Consider the following 6328-nt stretch of genomic DNA (forward strand, 5'->3'; position numbering starts at 1 on the left):
ATCTTTGATTCATTTCTAAGCAGCATCGAATGCATTTTTCTTTCCTGCTTTTTCTCAGTTCCCTTTTCAGTGAACTATTTTCTCTCCGTTTACTTTCTTATGCCATTCCCTGCTGAGAGTGCAAGGCCTCAACCAACTCCTACACTGTGCATAAGCCTGCCCAGTACAAAGTATACCCAAAATGAGTGACCCATGATGAGAGTGACCCCTTCTCTCCTACCTTCCAGAGAAGTGATTACCCTGGCCCAGCTCGTCTCCTGATACCCAAAGTGGCCATGTGGTGAATTGTGGGTGTGCATGCTAATCCACAACACTATCGCTAGTACTGAGGGAGTGCTGCACTGTCGGAGGTGCTGTTTTTCAGATCAATGTTAAACCGAGGCCCCGCCTGTTTGCGTGGGAGTTCTGCCTGGTGTACTGGCCAAAATTGATCCCACTACCAACACCTAAAAAATTAGATGATCTGGTCATTTATCTCATTGCTGTTTGGGGGAGCTTGCTGTGCACAAATTGGCTGGCACGCTTCCTATATTACAACAGTGACCACACTTCAAAATTACTTCATTGGCTGCAAAGCACTTTGGGACATCCTGAGATCGTGAAAGCGCTATATAAATGCAAATTCATTCTTTCTTTTTATCGGACCACTTTTATCATGACTGCTTTTAACAAGAATCTTCCACAGACCTGCCTGGAGTAATGGTGATTAATCAATGAAATAATTCAAAAAGGCTCGCACCTGATACCCTATTTTACAACAGCTCTAAAGAGAAATCTGTGCACTAGAAATATTTTAGCAATACATTAAACGAAACTACATGATATTATTGCAACTTCTGAAACACTCCAGTCAGTTATCAATCACATTGGAGCAGAAATATGGCCGAGTTCAGATTACTTTTAGTTAACTATATGCGAGTAGAGTTTTTTTTTATTCGTTTGAGATGTGGGCGCCGTTGGCAAATCCAGCATTTATTGCCCATCCCCAATTGCCCTTGAGAAGGTGGTGGTGAGCCGCCGCCTTGAACCGCTGCAGTCCGTGTGGTGAAGGTACTCCCACAGTGCTGTTAGGGAGGGAGTGCCAGACTTTGACCCAGCGACGATGAAGGATCGGCGATATACTTCCAAGTCAGGATGGTGTGTGACTTGGAGGGGAACTTGGAGGTGGTGGTGTTCCCATGCGCCTGCTGCCCTCATCCTTCTAGGTGGAAGAAGTTGTGGGTTTGGGAGGTGCTGCCGAAGAAGCCTTGGTGAGTTGCTGCTTGTTTCCATTCGTGTTGCACCCAGATTTCGGCGCATTTGGCCGAACCTGCACAAAAGATCGTGGAATTTCAAACGCTAGTGAGTTACGCCCAAAACCACTTACGTTTTCCGTGCTCTTTTACATTGGTTGAAGATTCAATTCACCTGGAGCCCAGGGTACTTAAGGAAGTGGCCTTAGAAATAGCAGATGCATTGCTGGTCATCTTCCAGAACTCGATCAACTCTGGAACAGTACCCATGGATTGGAGGGTAGCTAATGTTACCCCACTATTCAAAAAAGGTGGTAGAGAAAAAGCGGGGAATTATAGATCGGTAAGCCTGACATCGGTAGTGGGGAAAATGCTAGAGTCTATTATAAAAGATGTAATAGCAGAGCACTTGGAAAGCAGTGACAGGATTGGACAAATTCAACATGGATTTACAAAAGGTAAATCATGCTTGACTAATCTACTGGAATTTTTTGAGGATGTAACTGGTAAAATAGATAAGGGAGAACCAGTGGATGTGGTGTATTTGGACTTTCAGAAGGCTTTTGATAAGGTCTCACATAAGAGATTAGCATGCAAAATTAAGGCACATGGGAATGGGGGCAAGGTATTGACTTGGATAGAGAACTGGTTGGCAGATAGAAAGCAAAGAGTTGGAATAAACGGGTCGTTTTCTGAGTGGCAGGCAGTGACTAGTGAGGTACCGCAAGGATCGGTCCTAGGACCCCAGCTGTTCACAATATATGTTAATGATCTGGACGAGGGAATTGGATGTAATATCTCCAAATTTGCAGACGACACAAAGCTGGGTGGGAGGGTAAGCTGTGAGGAGGATGTCGTGAAACTCCAGTACGATTTGGACAGGTTGGGTGATTGGGCAGAAACATGGCAAATGCACTATAATGTGGATAAATGTGAGGTTATCCACTTTGGTGGCAAAAACAGGAAGGCAGATTATTATTTGAATGGCAATAGATTGGGAGAAGGGGAAGTGCAAAGAGACCTGGGTGTTCTTGTGCACAAGTCGCTGAAGGTAAGCATGCAGGTGCAGCAGGCGGTTAAGAAGGCAAATGGTATGTTGGCCTTCATAGCAAGAGGGTTCGAGTACAGGAACAAGGATGCCTTGCTACAGTTGTACAGGGCCTTGGTGAGACCGCACCTTGAGTATTGTGTGCAGTTTTGGTCGCCTTACCTGAGGAAGGATGTTCTTGCCATGGAAGGAGTGCAGCGAAGATTCACCAGGCTGATACCTGGGATGGCAGGAATGACGTATGAGGAGAGATTGTGTCGATTGGGCTTATACTCACTGGAGTTTAGAAGATTGAGAGGGGATCTCATCGAAACCTATAAAATTCTGTCAGGCCTGGACAGACTAGATGCAGGAAGGATGTTTTTGATGGCCGGGGAGTCCAGAACCAGGGGTCATAGTCTAAGGATAAGGGGTAAGCCATTTAGAACTGAAATGAGGTGGAATTTCTTCACCCAGAGAGTGGTGAACCTGTGGAATTCTCTGCCACAGAGGGTGGTGGAGGCCAGTTCATTAAATATATTCAAGAAAGAGTTGGATATATTTCTTAAGGCTAAAGGGATCAAGGGATATGGGGAGAAGGCAGGGACAGGGTACTGAATTTGGATGATCAGCCATGATCTCATTGAATGGCGGCGCAGGCTCGAAGGGCTGAATGGCCTACTCCTGCTCCTATCTTCTATTTTTCTATGTTTCTATGTAGATTATCAGGCCCTGGGGATTTATCGGCCTTCAGTCCCATCAATTTTCCTAATACCATTTCCCTACAAATACTGATTTCTTTCAGTTCCACCCTTTCACCAGACCCTATGTTCCACGGCACTTCTGGGAGGTTATTTGTGTCCTCCTTTGTGAAGACAGAACCAAAATATGTATTTAGTTGGTCTGCCATTTCTTTGTTTCCCATGATAAATTCCCCCGATTCTGACTGCAAGGGACCTACGCTTGACTTCACCAATCTTTTTCTCTTCACATATGTATAAAAGCTTTTACAGTCAGTTTTTATGTTACCTGATAGCTCACTCTCATATTCTATTTTCCCTTTCTTAATTAATCCCTTTGTCCTCCTTTGTTGAATCCTAAACTGCTCCCAATCCTCAGGATTATTGCTTTTTCTGGCCAATTTGTATGTCCTCTCCTTGGATCTTATGCTGTCCCTAATTTCCCTTGTTAGCCACGGTTGAGTCACCTTTTTTGTTTTATTTTTATGCCAAACTGGGATGAACAACTTCTGTAGTTCATCCATTCGGTCTTTGAATGTTTGCCATTGCCTATCCACCGTCAACCCTTTGAGTGCCATTCCCCAATCAATCCTACCCAACTCGCTCCTCAGACCATCGTAGTTTCCTTTATTTAAATTGAGGACCCTAGTTTCTGAGTCAACTACTTCATTCTCCATCTTAATGAAGAATTCGATCAGTGATTTTAGATCAGGTTACTCACAGGTGGACACCTTTATTTGTTTAGTTTTGCTGATAACTCCATTTTCAGCTGTATTGGGGAGTGAGCAGGAATACGGTATTGAGATAGAGGATCAGCCATGATCATATTGAATGGTGGAGCAGGCTCGAAGGGCCGAGTGGCCTACTCCTGCTCCTATTTTTCTATGTTTCTATTAATAAAACCGCACCAGGTTACCACTCTTAAATACATCAAGGAATACTTTTAATGGAAAAAACAATTATTACGTTCTATTTTGCTGCCCAATTACGTTGGTTCATGGAAGACTTTACTTCTGTAAATGAATTTTAGTGAAAACTTGAAGCCTAACCTAACCAGTGCAATTTTAAGCGCATTTTGGGTGCAATTTCCTGATTGCGCCAAAGCAGAAACTCTATCCCATAGCGCCTTTCTACACGTTAACAACAACAACAACTTGCCTTTAATATACAGGAGTGTAATCAGGCAAAAATTGACACTGAGCCAAAGAAGGAGACATTAGGACAGGTGAGCAAACACTTGGCCAAAGAGGCAAGACTTAAGCAGCATCTTAAAGGAGGAGAGAGAGGTGGAGAGATGATGAGGTTTAGGAAGGGAATTCCAGAGCTTGGGAGCCTAACCGGCTGAAGGCACGGCCGCCAATGGTGGGGCAAAGGAAGGGTGTTATGTAACTATTCACAAATTTAGCAACCTGCAAATATCTGTTAATATTTAACATAAGGTGTGGATGATGAGATAAAATTAATTTATTAATCTTGCCAAATCGCTGGGCCTTATGGGTTTAACTACTTTCACATGGTAACTGGGTGGAATGCTTGAAGAGTTCTCCGCAGGTGAAGGTTAGTGCCTGGGACTGGAAATGCAGCCAAATGTCACTTAAGTTCTTGATGGACCCATTTTTTTGAAACAATTATTGTTCTTGGATTACCTTCATAGGCTTTTCATTTTGCTGAAGGGATCACACCAATGAATTCTGACCATACCATATGCTTGTTTCTGCTAAAGTGGAGCAGCTGCTTCGGGGAGTCTTGAGGATGATTTATTTATTCCATCAGCAAAGCTCATTAAGGCCAGGTACTGCCATACCTGTGTTCATTAGTTGAAACTGTTCTGCCACACTCACACTGCTGCGCTCAGGCACATTTTAATCACAGGGCTATCCCAAATGATGTCCTTGAGAACCGAAAAACAAAGGGTACGGTAACAAATAACGGGGGAGGGGGTTGGGGTGGGGGGGAATTTTGACTGATGTTGACTAACAATGCGTGCAGAGCTTTCCCAGGAGAGCACTGAATCAAGGCCTCGTTGGGTTGATGCATGCAATCAAATCGAGAGGGGGCAATAAATCGAAGGATTTTTTTTTGTACAGCTAATTTCAGTTTGATTGTGCCTTTGGTACATACTGAATGGAATGAACTAATTGTCATTCCAATAAGGATTCCTGCTGGTTTATTGCTCTCCCATGAAGCGAGGCTCCAGGCTACACACCAAGGATTGCAGCAGTTACTTCCCTTCTGAAGTACGTCTACATCATCTGCTTTTACGCAGGGCCATGATCCTCAGAATAGAAGTTCGACTGTGATAAAAATTAGAAATAAATTAGAACCGGGTGAGGTCACTCATAGGCTCATTTGAGCAATTAAGATGATGATTTAAAAAAATTTTTATTAATAGCTCCAGACCCCATTCAGCTAATGTGGCACTTTCTTTTATTCTTTTCCTTTCTACTTTACTATCACAGAGGCATCAAAGTAAAAATGATAATGAGTTTGAAAATTAAACAGCTTGGAAAAGACTGACTGGGCCTATATGTAGGAAATGTCCTGTAGATATATAGGAAGATGCTTCCTCTGTCCTCAATAAAACAGCTGCCTAAAAGGAGACATTTTTGATTTTAATAGCAGAGGAATCTCTCTCATAGCTTTTTTTAGTTATTATTTTAGGAATATAAAATATGAATGTTTCTAATGTAACATTGTTTGTGGGAGGGAGGCTATTTCTAATGTGAAGGCTGTGGGAGGCAGTCAGTCTGGGTGTGTGAGAGAAATGCACTGTACAGGCAGGATTACTGCAGAAGGCAATGCAAAATCTGGGGGGTGTAATGAGCCACGTCAGCCAGTGAAGGTCGCTGTGTGAGCCTCACCCTTAAGAGCCCGGATAGCTCAGTCGGTAGAGCATCAGACTTTTAATCTGAGGGTCCAGGGTTCAAGTCCCTGTTCGGGCGTTGCTTTTAAATCACCATTCTCAATTTCTACATTCGTGCAACACCACTAGACATATTCCTTTGAAGGGAAAATGTAAAGCAACCAAAGCTAATGTAATGATGCTAATAAAAGTTAAAATAAAGCAGAGGCTTATGACAAATATCAGGAGTAAGATTCGGTTAATAACCAGGAAGATTATGGATATTACAGAAGGGAATTGAAAAAGTTAATATGGGAGGTAAAGAGAGGTTACGAGAAAAGATTAGCAGGCAACTTTAAATTGAACCCGAAAACATTTTATAAACATAAAGTGGAAGATGCAAGCCCATGGAATAAAGGGGAAAGCGGCGGTATGGATACGAAATTGGCTCAGTGACAGGAAGCAAAGGGTGGTGGATGGATGGATG

The 6328-nt window shown here is 43.0% G+C and overlaps 1 non-coding gene across 1 annotated transcript; it reads left to right on the plus strand.

The window, feature by feature from the left end:
- Positions 1-5868: 5868 nt before the first annotated feature.
- On the plus strand, positions 5869-5941 carry trnak-uuu (transfer RNA lysine (anticodon UUU)). The gene has a single exon. It is a non-coding gene; the product is annotated as a tRNA-Lys (tRNA).
- Positions 5942-6328: the final 387 nt, after the last annotated feature.

The sequence above is a fragment of the Somniosus microcephalus genome, chromosome 16 (genome assembly GCF_052327205.1).
Source record: "Somniosus microcephalus isolate GS21.2 chromosome 16, FLI_Smic_1.0, whole genome shotgun sequence".
Lineage (NCBI taxonomy): Eukaryota > Metazoa > Chordata > Chondrichthyes > Squaliformes > Somniosidae > Somniosus > Somniosus microcephalus.